We start from the raw sequence: 17,900 nt of genomic DNA on the forward strand, positions 1-17,900 counted from the left end.
TATGCATAATAAGCATGTTAATAATAACAGTAGAAATTAACATTATACATTATAATAAAATAAAGCATTTTTATCATGTATAATAAAAATACAATATTTAAAAAACATACATTATAATAAATTATTATTACTATTGTTAATATTATTATTATTCATATTAGTAGTAGCAGTAGTAGTGGTAGTAATAGTATTATGGTTACACAGCATGTAATAATAATTATAATAATCATAAATTAACAATATATTGATTAATTAAACGTATTATAATTTTATATATAATTAATACATTTTATTATAATATATAATTAAAAAGGCCCTAAAAGGCCCCTTTTATAATTAAAAAGGCATTACTATAATATTAGTAAAATTATTATTATTAAAATCCCTTCTTGCAGAATTTATAGTTCAGGAATCATGATTAATTACATTAAATTATTGAATCATTTAAAATCACACAAAATAGCCTTTCTATAATGTATTTAATGTCTATATGTTATGTATAAACACACACTTTATTCTCAGTGGTGTTTCCTTGTTAACTACCGCCCTGCAAACTCAACTTCTCATAGTGTGACCTTTGACCCACAATCACAAACCGCTAATGTGATATAGTTTAATGTTGTCACCATAACGCAGAGAAACACTTGATTATTATAGAGTACTCAGTGTTACGTGCCATCAAGCAAAGCGACAAAAACTCAATGTGCCCTTGTATTTAAGTTAACATTAATGCATTACATGTTGTGTTTGGTTCTGAAAGTCACTTCAGATAAGTGCCATCAGAACACTGCAGAACAGCCAGTCAAAGCACATTTATCAGGGCCCGTGTACACAAACCCTGAAAGACAAAGACCCACCAGACGACTGCGAGCGACTCTTGATGCTCACTAGAGCTCGATTCAATTACGATCTAAGACTCGTGAGAAGAGAAATTTGATTTAAAAGTGTTTCACGCTTTAGTAAACAGATGAAAACATGAGGTTGGACTCCAAGAGAGATTGTGCATTACCTTGTGAGGCCTCTAGAATGGATAAGTCATGTCAGAATTGTTGTGGCTTCGGCAGATCAAGACAAAGGTGGCGTCACTGTATGAGAATGTCTGAGAGTTTGTGTATGCGTGTCAAAGTGTGTAAATGAAGAAGGCATAATCTAGGCTCCATTACATGCTCATTTAACAACCTGAAAGCTGTCTGGGCGTCACTTCAGCTGTGCGAAAAAAAAAAAGAATAAAGATATTTTACGTGGTTTTTTGGGGTTTTATTTCAATCGTACTGCATTGGCCAAATGCAAAACCCAAATGAATTTATTTATTTGAGTTATTTATGAATAAAAGCATAAAAAAACGTTGTTCACCACATTATCTTTAACTTTAATGTTTTGTTGCAGAGTTTAACAGGGGTATCAGTTAATTTCATGATCAGATGATGACTGTGATCAGATTTCATCAAAAATGTGTTCGCCTTTGTACCAAAGATGAATGAAGGTCTTACGGATTTGGAACAGGTGAGTAATTAAAGACAGAATTTTCATTTTTTGCGTGAATTATCCCTTTAATTAAGAAACTGCTTGCTGGGTTACACTGACTTAGTCAACCTGAGTTTCTCCTCAAACAGAAAGTTTCAAGCAGTTTTGAACAGATTTTTTGTTAGTTATTAATTATTTAGATAATTGTTAGTTTTATAAGTTATTAGCTGCATATCAGACAATATAGTCAGGAAGAAATACAATTTGTGTGATTTGATGTCACAATGTAAGATACAAAAAAGGCAACTTCAAAAAGCATCATAATCTATAGAAGAACAATTGACGTCAATTGTCCTCGCTGGGTCAAAGTACAGCAGACTAGCCATAATCTCTTTCCTGGGATGTCGTCATTGCAGTTTCAAAACAATCTCAGCATTTTACAGAGATCATATTTATTTACTGACTGTTCATTAACTCAAGGAGCACAACACATTCACACCTCCAAGCCGACAGTAGTCCTAAGACATCTACTTATCCTCATCCACACAGATCAAGGAACCTAAAACCATAAATGTCATACAGACCGCTGGGTCAAAAACACTTTCCATGAGCGTCACAGCATTTGCAAATAAAATATGTTTATAGTTATGTTATTTCAATAAACTTATGTATTTTATAGCTTTGGGTTGAGCAAAGCTACCTGAGGCTCAGAAAGTTCATATCATGCCTGTACCTGCATGTGAAAGAAGGTTAGAAGGTTAATTGTCCTGAAAGGGGAGGATGAGACAAAGGCTTCATTTAATAAATTATGGCTATAATCTGCAGCTAAATTATGGTTTTAAACCAAGAAAATTCATAAACACATGATAGATAATTTTTGACCTAGATAAATCACCAGTGGCATAAAAAATATATATATTTCCCATGTAAAAAAATTCCAAATAAATAAATAAAAACAAAAACATAAATGCATAATGTCATGGCCTAATGTATAGAGAGTCGGACTTGTAACCCGTAGGTCGTGGGTTCGAGTCTCGGGTCCGGCAGGGATTGTAGGTGGGGGAGTGAATAACCAACACTCTCTCCACCCTCAATACCACGACTGAGGTGAGACCCTTGAGCAAGGCACCGAACCCCCAGCTGCTCCCCGGGCGCCGCAGCAATGGATGCCCACTGCTCTGGGTGTATGTTCAGTACTGTGTGTACACTTGGATGGGTTAAATGCAGAGCACAATTTCCGAGTATGGGTCACCATACTTGGCCACAAACCACTTCCCTTTCCCCCATAAATATGCCAAAATTCAAGCATAAATAAAAAAAATTAAAGCATAAATAAATTCCAAAATAAAAGCATAACTAAATGCATACTTAAATGCATAAACATAAATAAAATAGTAAAAATAGTAGCATAAATAAATAAATAAATGGCAGCACAGCTTACGCACAAAGAGCCATTGTAAAGTATTGGCTGAAATCTCTGAAAAAAAAAATTAAGCAGGAGTTTTTGTCATGTGATTGGAAAAGATAGATATTATAGAAATATAGTGCTTTTGTAACATGAGATAGTAATAACACTGTACGACTAGCTGTGAGAGCCTAAGGAGCTATAAATGCAGTAGCCGCAGCGATAATGCCACATGACGGTGGACTATTTGTTTTTGGCCTAATAGAGCTGTGCTGTTAACACGGACACGTCCTGTGACATCTCAGAGGAGAGTGGTTTGGCTTGGGGGTGAGAATACATAGTTACTTAATACCACACTATGCTACAACCTACTTTGCCAAATAGAGGATGACAAGAACAAATGGGTGACATCTGAACAAATGTATCGCCATCGTATTATGGGAGATGCATGCTAAATGCATGAACTGTTCGTGTGAGAGACTCTGCATGCTTATGTGTGGTATCATGTTGCTGTCACTTACCCTTTTAGGGTTGCCCGTCACTCTCTATAAGCTTGCTCATTGTTATGTCCGGTCATGTCAACCCAAAAGGAACACCTCCTTCCCTCCCTCAAGTGACTGGAGTCTAAACAGGGATGAGAGAGAGACAGAGAGATGATTTTTGATGTTGAACTCATGAAGTCTAAGTTCCACTAACATCAAACACATTAGCCACTGGTCTGAAGTTAACCGGGCATCCTGACTGATTTTAAACACAGCCAGAGTGTTTCTGCGGCCCTCATCAAGCACAAAGCCACCCATGAAGGATGGTTTGTTTTCATGGTGCTTTTAAACATGGCCAATAGAATAGTTTTTTTTTTTAAACCCGCTTCTGGTCATGAAACAGAAGCCAGACCATATCATGACTTGGGTTGCTCTCTTTCTTTTGCACTGGAGACCAGACAATTCACCCCTATGAATTTTACATTAGCAGATATTGGATGATTATTTGAAGTTTCTTTTCGGTGTGAAACACCTATAGATAGTAAATTACATAAACTCATGGTGATGAGTTTTTGGCTCAAGGCCTACATTTAAATTCACACCAGAGGTGTTCAGCTGGGATTAGGACTTTGCTTTATGCAGACCAGTCAAGTTCTTCCACACTGACTGAATCAATCATTTATTTTTGAACCTTGCCTTATACACAGAGGCACTGTCATGTTAGACTATATAAGGGTTCGGTCCAAACTGTTGCTATAAAATTAGAAGCACACAATTCCCTAGAATATCATTATATACTTAAACATTAAGTTTTGTACTCATGGAAATTACTAAAGTAGTCAAACCTGTTCATTAGAAGGGGGTGACCCAATACTTTTGACAATATAGTGTATCATGAGCCCCCTGCAAGTTCCGTGTTCAGCAGTCCTAACCAGATGCAAACTCAAGCACTTCATGTAAAATTTGGCCTGACCCTAGGGACAGGCTATTTTCCTAAAACAGGCTAAAATCCTACAACACATGTTAAATATCAGATATATTCCGGTTGACTTTGATATTGTTTTGTAATTTTTTAGAGCGCAGCACCATATTTATTTACGAATCTGAGTCACATAAAAAGTACTTTGCCAGATGAAATTATAAACTTGCTGAATCCAGTTTAGAGGAAAACTCAACCTCACCACTGTTTCTCTATCCTGTTTTCTCACACTCCTTTATCTGTAAGAGGGGATCTCCTCATAGGCTTGTAGAACCTGTTAGCTGGGGAGTAACCTGTGGGCTGGGAACGCTCACCACAAGGTTCATTTGTGAAAAGCACGAACTGACGAAGTCTTTGATGGGCGTTCATGAGGAAAGGCCGGTCCCTCTGCAATCCATCTGTCATAGCCACTATTAACACTTCATCTCTGTCCATTGCCCTCGTTCTTTCACTCCCTCTTTCGATCTTTCCCTCAACAGAGCCATTTCCTCAGGAAAGGAGGGGCGAGGATGGTTTTCCCCCGTTGTTTTTTTTTCCTGGCACGTTAATGAGGCTATATGAGGCCCAGGACTGTTCTTGGATTTCACCGTTCCAGACAGAACCAATACTGGCCAGACCAGTTTCTTTCAATACACTAGAGACTGAGAAACATGTCTAAAACACTAATATGTCTTTCTCACTCATTCTTCCATAATTAAATACTACGACTACTCAAAAGTTTGGAATCACTATGATTTTTTGTTAACAATTTAGTATAGGGACCAATTCTTACTAGTTGTTTATGTTTTTTTTTTTTTTCTCTCCATTCCGTCACAGAGGGAGTTTTGGTTCCTTGCCGCTGTCGCCTCTGGCTTGCTCAGTTGGGGACACTTAATTTCTAGCGATTATCGTCAATTTGATTTCGCAGATACTATTTAAACTAAACTGATCTAGACAATGACATCTCTGAATTCTGTTTACGGTTTGTTCACTACAAGAATTGGACCTTAAAGTGTGACTTTTTTTTTTCTTTCAGCAAGGATGCATTAATTTGATTAAAAGTGATAGGATAAAAGGCATTTATAATATTACAAAAGATTTCCATTTCAAATAAATTGCTCTTTTGAACTTCTATTCACTAATGAATCCAGATAAAATGGTCTCCACAAAAATATTAAGCAGCACAAGAGTTTTCAACATTGACAATAATAATAACAATGTGTCTTGAGCAGCAAATCAGCATTTTCAAATGATTTCTGAAGGATCATGTGACTGAAGACTGGAGCAATGACTGCTGAAAATTCAACTTCGCATCACAGGAATACTAAAATACAATGAAAACATTTTAAATTTAAATATTTTTTACATATATAAAACACAATATTATTGTTTTAAATGCAGCCTTGGTGAGCATAATTCATTTTTAAAAACCTTAAATCTCACTGACCACAAGTTTTTGAATGGTATGGTAAATCTAAAAAATTAAGTCTAAATTTGACCGCTTTTTGACCGTTTGCCATTGTTTGGACCAACTGCCCCCAAAATCACACCGTTAGTTGACCCAGTGTTGCAATATTGGTCCTTCAACTAATTAATACAAAGCACAATTGTTTTATGCACTATGCTCAAGGTTGCAACCTTCCACCCATTACTTCATGTGTGGAGTCAAGTTTGTGAACTTTTGTATATTTTATTTCAATGATCTCTGATTTATCTCTGACACCATTCAGAGTAATAGGAGCGCTTAACGGTGCAATTACAAAACACAGAAGAACGAGGTTCCTCAGACATAGCAGGGCCTACCAGACCTGTAAAACTGGAACTTAGTCTGATCATAACGTCATCCTCAACTCCGCTAGGCTTAAGTGTAATTACCTGTGATCAAATGCCAAACTCTGCTCGGTCTCGCTTAATCTCGCTTAATCTCTATTACTCATAAAAGCGTTGCTCTAGTTTTTGATGGAAAGGCTGAAATGATGCATTGAGCTTTTTTTGACAGTGCAATTTTAGAAAGGAAGAGGTTTGTGGTATTGAAAAGTTTGTGTGTGTGTGCTAATGCAATGCTTGCCATATTGAGTAACATGGCAAGGCAGTAAGTCTCTCCATCAGTCCACTTTTCTTATCAATATGCGTAAGATTACACCCTGGTCTTGCATCATAAACAGGTTATCGCTAGTTTATTATCATTCCGTCGCAGCATTTAGCTGTCAAAGTTGGCTGCATTCCATTTGATGTATGACTCCGAGCAAGTACAAATCAAGTGTCAGACACACTAATGAGAAAGACTTTGTGCCTAGGGACAAAATGTGTCATCCCACGGTCACTGCTGGCCACAGAGCAAAGCCAGTTTAACTTTTAAGTAGCAAGGTAGAGGAGCTAGTTTTTAAATCAAGCTTTAGTAGCGAAGGCATTTTATAAAGTTATCAGTTAGCTTGACACTTGCTAATTTGAACTATCCCTGAGAAAACAATAAAAGTATAATTACTGTATTTTCTGAACTAATGATACCTGATTAGGAGATGAGTCTTTTCAGTGAATATTGGTCAAATAATGGTAAAAAAAATGGTTCAATATTCAGAATCATTCAGACAATTCACTCATACACTGAATCGTTTGGAGTGATTTCTCACCCAGTAAAACCAGATGAAAAATAAATAAGTTGAATGAAGCAGCTGAAATTGCCCTTGTAGCTTGCAATGAAACTATACTTTCGCTAAGAGATGATAAAAAAGAAATACAATAAAAAATACACAAAATATGTGTATGGTAGCACTTATTTTACAGTACGTGTATTTCCCTGCTACATGGTAAATATCTTGTACCTACAGGCAAGTGAATGGTAACACATGGTAAGATATTTACCATGTATGTACCAGGGAAGTACACATACTATAAAATAAAGTGCTACCCAAATATTTATAAAGAGTGTAATTCTAAAATAAGGTTTATAAGTATAATGCATAAGTGTGTTTATTAATAAAACTACATATAATCAAATTATGAAATAAACAGGATCAGATGTCCCATATTGCAGAGGTCCTAACTAGAACTACATGTAAAAATTTGGCCAACCTAATGGGACAATGTATTTCAAAACAAATAAATAAAAAAAATGAAGTAAACTGCAGCTGAAATCAAATGTGAGGGCATTCTGTTTAGAGAGTAGTTGGTAGCTTTGCTAGCTAAATCTGAGTAGCTTGCAAATAAAGTTACAAATGAAGGCCTATGCAAAAGTTTGCATTGCAACACTGATATTTTTAACTTTTTCTACAATTATTAAGGCTAATCTGCTAAACACATTTCAAAACTATTCGCTTGCTTCCTTGCAAGCGCTGGTCCTTCAGGAAATGCAAAACTAGTTCAGGTTTTCCCTCTCCATTAGCTTCGCTGCAATATATCTTTATATCTTCATTCTGCATATTCACACACCAGTAAAAAGTCCACTCAGCTACTGTTGGCCTGATTCCTGCCCCCTGCAGTACAGCGATAACCACGCACGGAAGAAACGACAATATCTGGCGCCCATCAATCCTGCTGGACATCATGCTAACAGTATGTGAAATGTGTCTCTAAGCGCTCCAAGCTGACTACTGTTTACTAGGCAGGAAATGGGTGATATGGTGCAAAATGAATGGAAAAATGGTCCAATGGCCTCCTGCTGACATGGCCAATGCTAACGACCATTATGATCACGTCGGCGTGGAATTCACACTCTAGGGTTTATTGCTCTTGGGCCAGACAAACACCTCTACAGAAAGTGTAAAAAGAGCTGATTAGCTCTCAATTTTGTTTTGGAAATGTCTTAAATCATAACATAAGTGTGCATGAACTAGCGTGCACGTGAGCATGCATGTTAAGTTCAGTACTGTGAGTACCGGGCTGCTTGGTTGGATTGGCGGTTTGCCTGAGTGCTGGTCTCTGTTTGCTGCTGATGGTTGCAGTTTTTCCAGCGCTCTTTGTTTTCTTTAGCACTGTGTCGCTCGCTGTGCAAACAACACTAAAATGGCCCACTTTAATTACTCTTCATTTCCTTTGCTGCCTTGCAAAACAGATGATTATGCCAATTTATGAGTGCACGCACTGAAACTTGCACACATGTGAGGACCTCCAAATAGACTTTCCATATAGGAAAGAAAAATCACAACGTAGCTTTCAATTGTTTTTAGATCTAGACTGCATTGGGAGATCAAACTGGGATTTTTGCTTCTTAGATTTTGCTTTTGATTAAAAACATTTCTGCTTGCATAACATTTCTCATCAAATACTTCCAAAACCAAATTACCTGGACTATCTACTTTTATTATAATGAGTCAGGTTTAATATATTCTGAGGAATTTTAGGAGAACTATCTTAGACAAAACCAGTCCATAACTACTGTCTCCTGAGCTAGGAAAGAGATATTTCTGAGCAATAAAATTGTTCCCGTTGGCTTGGTTTCTTCTTAAATTAAACAAGTTATAACAACAACACCCAAACCATAAACCAGAGGTCACCAATTAGCAAACCGAGGTCTAGATCTAGACCCAAGATTGGTTTCACTCATAAATTAATGTAATTATACATACAGCATTTTTGGCCACACAGACGTTAGGCTGTTTTTGCACTGCCAAGTCAACCCAAAAGCTGTATCTCTAGTGATATATAAAGAGGCATTTACCATTTTTTATGCAGCAAAAAGACAGCAAAAGCATTCAGCATGAATAACATATAATTTTTCATTTTATATCTATACATCAATTAACATTATTTTTAGAATTTAAAATTTAAAATAAAAAAAATAAGATGTGGTCTTAATTTAAAAGTTAATTGAATTATAATTATTATTATTATTCATTAAATTAGGACTTAATATTAGATAAAAACAATAGCCAGTCATCAATTTAACATTAAAATTAAGATCAAACATGATGATGATAATAATAATAATAATAATAATATATTATTATTATACATTAAAATTAAGACTGAATATTAAATTGAAAACAATAGTAATAAACATTATTATAATTAATAAACCTAATGTTAAATAGGAAATTAATTAAAACAACATTCATTATTAAAACAACATTCATCATTAAATTAAGACCTAATTTTGCATATTAAATTAATTCTAATTCAATTCTGATTCTGACTAAATGAATGAAATGTATATCTGCACACTGAACGCATAAGCCCACATTGAATGAGACGGTGGCAGCACTGGGTGAATCTGGCTGAAGTCTGTAATGCTTCTAACAGACGTTTTTAAATTGTCAGCGAGGCCAGCCGCAGATGGTTTGGGCTTATGGGCAGACATTAAAGAGCGATTTTTTTTTCTTAGGGAATGCTCGGTTTTCCGTCTGTTGGCTCGCTGCTTGGTGCTGCTTACACAGACGTGTAATGGGCTCCGTGCACTGGCACATCAAACATGCTCGCTCCTATAACAGCAGCCCTCATGCTCACTTTTTTCCGAGAAGCGGTTAACCCCAGTCACTTGGCCCTGAAATTTCTCTTCCTTTGAGCAGCTTGGATGTAAACCCTCGAGATCTCACGTGCACTTTTCTGTGCTCAGCTAGTTGACAAAAGTGCTTTATTGCTTTAACATTTCTAAAACCTCCATGCAAATGCTCATGTCATAAAGCAGCATGTGTTTTGTGTCATAATCAAGGTTGTTTCATACAGATGAGAGACAAAAACACCTCTACAGCAATAAATTTGCTTGTAAAATGGATTGTAGGTCAGAGACAGTCTAATGACAGAACAATGACCTCCTACTAAATCGTACAGTACACCCTGTACTAGTGTTCAACCACTAGACTTATTAACATTTACTGGTTTTCCTTCCTAAAGTCATTCTCACTTGCAAAACTTGTGCCACATACACTGAAAAGCCAAGGAATAAAGTCAGACCGACCCTGAGAAAACTTTACAGCAGGCCTGTAGTCTGTGCTGATTTTTGTTTATAGGACCAAAGACCGTCTGGCAGTCAGAATTGAAAACTGATGTCAGTAAAAGGCTTCTTTGTCTGAAAGTTGCCGACGTAGGAACACGGACATAGAGTTTGGTCTGAGAGCATGTGTGTGTGACGCAACAGCTGAAATCGAATGTCTAGCCACAGCAGATGTAAAGCAAAGGCAGGCCGGCTACAAATCAAACTAATTAGAGTCTACTTGTACGCTACATCAAGTCAGCGGTCTGGCCTCTGCCTCTTCACCATGCCAGAAGCAATGCAGATGATTTTGTGATGTTTTGTTAATTGGCCTCATTACCTGTTTAGCCTTTAATGAAAGGAGAAATTTTAAAGTTATAATGCCAACTAGCTTATGAACACAAAAGTATTGTTTCTTTGCCAATAGTGTTACATAACACAATTAAATATAAAGCCAGCGAAATATGAACTATCATGCTCTAGGTTAATTAATCACAATCATTATGATCGTGTCTAGATTTTGTTGGAGCAACAGGCTACATTTCAAGAGTACGATCTTACTGGCTACTGTATGTGTATCAATAGTTCAGCAGTCAGTCATGTGATTAGGTCACACCCTCCTCAAGTGATTTTAAAGACAACATCCAGATCTTCTGGTATTGCAGAAAAACTAGTCAATAAATGCAGGCCAATGCATGCTGGTAACAGACATCCACCCGCAACAGAATAAAAAGACACGGATGGGAGATAAGATAAAAGAATGAAAATTCAGTCAAGGGATCTTGGCGTACCCTCAAAAATGTTTATATGTTCAGCTTTAATTCAGTGGCTCAATTATTAAAAATAATTGATTGTTGGAATATATATATATATATATATATATATATATATATATATATATATATGTATATATATATATATATATATATATATGAAGAACTACTAGAAGCGTAATGATGAAATTTGATGGAACTCCGCATATTTTCCCATTTCCTTTTTGTCCCAGAGAGACAAAAGAAAGTGGTGACAGTTGGAATAAATCATAAGAAAACCAAAATAAATAAAAGTAAATAAAGAGATTCTCTATAAATACAACATTTCTTATTATTTTCCAATGCATTGCTGGGAGCTTTAAACAAACCTTCAACAAATCAGCCATCTTCTCCAATGTGAAATTGTTTGTTCAGACTCTGTTAGGACAAAAATTTAGGGCATACTGTACTATACCTGTTTTAATAGCACATGACTCTGAAAAAGCCCTTTTGTTGATCCTATATTGGATAAAATGTAATTATATTTTTACAGAGTGGCTGGCTGTCAACAATGAAATCTACAGCCTGTATGACTTGTACCAATCTAATTACTCGCTATGAATTGAATTATTTCAACCAAAACAACATCTGCTCAGCTCATGTAAAGTATCAGGTGAAACATCATTCCAACATTAGACTACTAAATCTGCAACTGACTGACACCAAGTATGTTAATCACACAAAGAGCCTGGACATGTTTGATTAAGGGCCCATTATCTAAGTCAGACCTGAAATTTAGGCGGTTTGAAGAAGAGGAAACAGGGGGTTACACAACAAGACAATCAGAAGAGATGAAGTCAATGGCAAAACAACATGGCAGTCTCATCAGTGGTGAAATCTGAGATCAGACCGTCAAAAATGATCACTATCTTAAAGAACAGAGAGAACAATGATGAATGGGAAGTAAGATTCATTGGCTTCGCTTATACAGCCTTACATACATTACGCAGTACTACACTGATGATGCTAACAGACTGTAAAGGCATTAGGAGCCACGGTAAAAGATTGTTTCCTGGAGATTAGATATAGTCTAGACTGCCGCTGTTTTTTGAGTGTCCCGGCACGAGCTGTGTTTTTAAGACCCCACGTCAAGATAAGTTTAACTGTCAAAAGCACATCGAGACTCCTGTGTTCTGCTCCTTTCCATGGAAAAGTTTTGATGGAAAACACAGTTTATTCTAGAGAATCAGTTCACAATCTAAATGAACTCATTAAAAATAAGAATGAGTGATGAATGAATATGATGAGTACTATTTTGTGTCTATTAAATGCAAAATATTTATTTAAATCCTTATGGTTACTACATTTCAAATTAGGGCATATTCTAGACTTTTAGTTGGTTTCCACAAAAAATATTAAGCAGCACAACTGTTTTCAATATTGCTAATAATAAGAAATGTTTCTTGAGAGCAAAATCAGCACATTAGAATGATTTATGAAAGATCATGTGACACTAAAGACTGGAGTAACGATGCTGAAAATTCCGCTTTGCCATCACAAGAATAAATATGTTCAAATAAAATTTATTTAAAACTGTAATAATATTTCCCAATATTACTGTTTTACTGTACTTCTAATCAAGTTAATGCAGCCTTGGTGAGCTATTTTTTTTTTCCAAAAAATATTTAAAAAAAAAATCTTACCAAACATAAACATCTGAAAAGTAGTGTAGCTTTAATACACTAGCTACATTTAGTAACTTTTTCAAACAGTGATCTGATCAAATATGAACCAGTTAAGAGGAAAGAGCATTAATTTTGGGCCTTTAGGTTAAGTTATCAAAACATTACGGTTAGAGCTCAATGCAGAAAGTGCCATGTTTGCACCTTATAACCTGCTGCTGAAATGGCCACACACCTGACCGCTTCATTCACAGCTCATCCTCTGACCTCTGCTTACCGTTTGCATAAAGAATCACACCTGCCCCGTTTCAAGGCCATTCGCCCACCCGCATGAGCTCACACACACAAACTATCTTTGTCATCAGTATCATTGTGTGACTGTGTGCATAAAGAATTAAGGTGAAACCAGAAAAAGACTCTCTGACTGCTCAGATGGACTCATACATTGAATAGCAATCTGTCAGGAATACTTTAACAGCCTCTGTAAAATACTCACTTGAAGCATCCCACCTAAAACTGATATTTAGCCGGGAACCCTCAGGCTAACATTTAAGACAGCAGGCTGGTCTTAAAACTGTATTTAAGTCCACACAAACACACTCATTTAACAGGATATCTACAGTTGTCTGGTTTTCTGACATGCTCAGTTGATGCAGGCAAAGTGCCTGCTATGGAAAAAGGAGAATCCTCTTTTATAATTTCACACTTTGGATCCCGAGAATATGATTCCTCTCACTTATGACATTTATTTTCACAGAGGCAGCATATACATTTTCTTCCTAACCACAACGCAAGAGCCCAGACATTACGCAAGTATGGGCCTTGAAACCAAAAGGAGCCATGCTGTAAATCAGCCAACATGTCAGTCAGGCTGCTAGTTGAAACATATTCAACGAGATAGTGAGCCACACTGTGACGTCTTTTTAGCTTATTCATTTGGAAAAGTTTAATTGTGAGGAAACTTTCCGATTTCTTTCTACTGTGTGCTTACATTTGTTAAAAACCAACTATTATTTACATAAGTACTGCTCTGGCTTAATGGCTAACCAGCACCCTTACGAAAATTTACTATGGTTTTACCACAAATAAAACCAAAAAAAACACGATTACTATAGTTAAACTTTGGTAACCACAAATTAACCATGGTTTGCTACACTAACCTTAGTTTATGGTATTTGAAGTAAAACTATTGCTGTGGTAATCAATATGCCAAAAAACCATGGTTACTACACTTTTGCTATAGTAAAACCACGGTTAATTTTCATAAAGGTAAGCAATTCACCACCAAAAGAGTTAGTTAAGCTCGACCAGCATGGTCTTTCTGGTGATAATGGTTGGTTTATCTCACAGTTTAAAGACAGTTAATCCACCAGAAGAGAAAACGAGCACATTAGCATCTCATGCTAAATGCTAATGACCAGTATTGCTGCAGTACTGTATTTACGGCAAATGAGTCAATGCTTTTTAAGTAAAGTCTTGCCTACATTTTTGCGCTTTTAATCTTGAATAATAATAAAAAAGTTTGCACTTTAATGCTTCAATTTACAATCTCTATCATAAACAGCTTCGTTTTTATAAGGATCTTGAGAGACTGTTTAATATTAACTCTTTGAAGATTATATTCCAGAGGGGAATATATGTTCAAAGCGAGAAGAAAAGCCACGGTTTGATCGTACCATATGTCTGCCTTTACGAGAAGGTTTTAAATTGATCTCAGGGTGCATGAATGCTAATGCTAAAGGGCTAACACATGGGGAAAGCAGGTTTACAAGGGTCATTTCCCCACGATATGTTCTGGGTGACCTCTGGGGCATTGTGTGACTTCAGAAATTAAAAGAATGTGGGGTGGTGTCCTATGGCGTGACGGGATGGCTAGTGATGGACCCAGCAGCTGTGTCAAGCAACCGTCCCTTCTTTTAAGTTTGCTTGACAAGCTGCATTTGTCAGTGCACATCAGTGATTTAAATCCAGACAACAACACATCATTTTTCAGGGGTGCAAAAGTGCAGACAGGAGGCCAGGATTTCAGTCAAACTGATATGGGATTTGTGAAATTGGCAAGGATGGAGGAAGCATGAGGTGTAGGGTCTGCTCTGGGTCAGTTTTGAGACAGAACAGATCCACAGAGCACTGAATATTGCGCTAAAAGCCATGTCAAATCCCACAATGCAAACAAAAGTAGAGACAAACGATCCCATTAATGCACATTCAGCACTTAATATTAAAGCACACGGAGCAAACACGTGCCTCCTGACTCAAACAAACCTGGACAGCACCGACATGCTCTCATGAAGCAGCCAAAGGACACAAATGCTTTATTTGCCTGCCCACAGTGATTCGCCCTACTGGTTTGATTTAGCTGACCTGAGCTACAGAAAGGTGGTGAGCTGTAAGGAGAAGAATGCATGCAATGAAATCTGGAATTACCATCTCTAAATACATCAATACACATATAAACTCTGCTACACTATAATGCAGGTCTATTAGCTCATATAAAAAGCTTGCTGAGGTCCAGACTGAGCGACATGGCCTTTCTCAGGTGGACTTATTTCTTGCCAGCTTGGCATCAAGCAGCCTTTTCTAGAGGTCTTATCTCTGTGCTAATCCAACATTTAAACAACCCTGTGCCACGCACAAGGCACAACTTTGATTCATGCCGATTTGGTTTATCTTAAATCAACTTGTTGGTATGCATGTTTAAGTTGGGCATGCATACAGTTAAAAAATAACACAAACATTATGAGATAGCTTTCTCTATCTCTTACTGTCTGTCTTTTTAAATCATGAACAGTTTCAGTGAGAATGCCAAAGGGTCTATTTATTTTTCACGTTATTTGTTTAAGAATAAAATATATCCATAACAACATAAAACTTTAAAGGTTGGTGTCTGAGCGTCTGGTAATGATTACCTTGAGCTGAAGTGTGAATTCCAATGCAGTTCAAACTGGACTACCAGTACACACTGCACTAATACAACAATCTATCTGCTACCACTGGATACCATCCAATGCACATCTATGACATTTGCGTATCCATCTTATGTATAATCTGCTGAATCTTCGCATATTATTGTGTGTATATATATATATATATATATATGTACATAACGTAGAATGTGTACATACGGTGTATAATGTGTATTGATAACTGTAAGTATGTCTAATAGTACATTACACTGTGTGTACTGAGTATATGTATGTGTATATTACACATTGTCATCTGTATAAGTCTGTAAGTATGTAATGGTAATGTCTATATGTAAATTGTTTCTGCACTGTCTGGAGCACGCTCTCAAGTATTTCACTCACCAAGGTGATTTGATTTGATTGGTAACATTTTCATGCCAAACTTCATCAGATGGAGAATGCTGAAGAAACAACAAACAGCTTGCAGCAAGTCTACAAAGTGGCATTACCCATTAGACAACACAACACCTGATTCAAATTAGCATGACCCTGCTAATCAGTGGGCCTACAGACCATGTAAAATTGAATACTAGCATAGGCAACCGCTCATATTGCAGAAATAGAAACATTATGCAAAATTTCAAACAGCAACATGCTTCAATAATTGTCACATCACCTCATCATGTTACTTCCTTATTTTGCACCATTTAAAAGTTTTGAGTCAGTAATTTTTTCTAAAGTTAACCAGGTCAACCAGGAAGCCAAAGTTGTCCGCACACTAGAAAAATGCAATGAGACCAAAAAAGGTATATCAAAAATGTATCTTTAATTTTCATATGCAAAAGTGAAAAAAGTGCTTAATAAAGTTTTTGAAAAAATCTCTTATGCTTACCAAATGCTTAATTGGTCATAAAAACAGTAAAAACAATAATATTGTGAAATATTATTACAATTTAAAATAACTGATATCTTTTAAAATATAGTACACTACTGCACACACAGTACCATAGTAAAATGACTGCCTAGTGCCTAGTGTTTACAACACATCACATTCTGATCACACGATCTACAAGTTAAACAAACCAATAAAAGTATTTGAGTCACCTATTTTGTAACGGATAACAAAGTGTTGTATTACTCTTCAGCTCATTATAAGTGTCCAGACCTCCCAAACAGCTCAGCTTCATCTTATTGACAAAAAGAGACGGGTGAACTTGAAAAGCCAGATTTGGAGGACAGATGGCTTGGGGCGAGAGCGGTAGAACACAATCTCAAACCTGAAAACTACTCAACCTGCTGACACACCTTGTCATTACTGACAAGGCCAAACAACTAATTGACAGTTTGAAGGAGTGAGAAGAAGCTACCTGGAGCACATACTGTTCTTGTTTTGTTTTTCGGCATGTGATTCACAATAAAATGTTCACAGTAGCTGAGACTGTGGCGAATATGACCTCAAAACTGATTATACAACCAAATAGTTTTGCTCCACAGTGGCACCAGAGTGCTAATACACTCCGCTATCATTCCTCAGCCATCTCGCAAAAAAATGCCTTCAAGCACCCAAACTCAAGCAGTTCAAATGACTGCATATGCTTAGAAAACCTGAATCCTTGTTTACATTTTAATGTGTGCTAATTCACCTTGCGTGCATGGAGAACAAAATGTAAAACATGTAAGTGGTGAGGCATGCCTTTGTAGATGGGACTAGCGTTGCCTTTTCATGCCTCAAGAAAAGAAATCCCCCAAAATATGCTGACTACAAAGCAAGCTTGTAATTGAGGGTTGATCCAAAATGATAGACTGAGATTTGGGCCACAGAGTAAACAAGAGCACAGACATAAGCCATCAAGACATAAACAAGTGGGGTGTAATGCATGAAGAATGAATAGTACACTATGGCAAATAATAAATAAATTTAATTTAGGTCAAATAAGAATGTGCAGTCAGGTGAGTGGTGCCCTCAAATTATTTTAACCAGTTTAATTCATTTTCAGGAGAAGATCAAAAGAGAAATCATGTGCATGTGTCTATGGTAGGCCTTTGTTCTCAGATATGCAATGTGACCCGTGAAGACATGAGGAAGCGCTAAATCAGATTTACGTTTTGGAGCCACAGGGTTTTTCTTCAAAAGACATCATAACCACATCATAACCAACAATATGTGTGATGTCAAAACAGAAAAAAAAGATTATATATATATAATCGGTAAAATTTATTTAAAGCAATGATACTGAGATTCATTTTTGGGTGCAGAAGGGAATATATTGTTCGTTTTAGGATTTGAATCACTGGGAATTCATAAAACCAGCCACACAGTCACCACTGAAATGAAATAAAAAT

This window comes from Barbus barbus (assembly GCF_936440315.1).
Source record: "Barbus barbus genome assembly, chromosome: 42".
Classification (NCBI taxonomy): domain Eukaryota; kingdom Metazoa; phylum Chordata; class Actinopteri; order Cypriniformes; family Cyprinidae; genus Barbus; species Barbus barbus.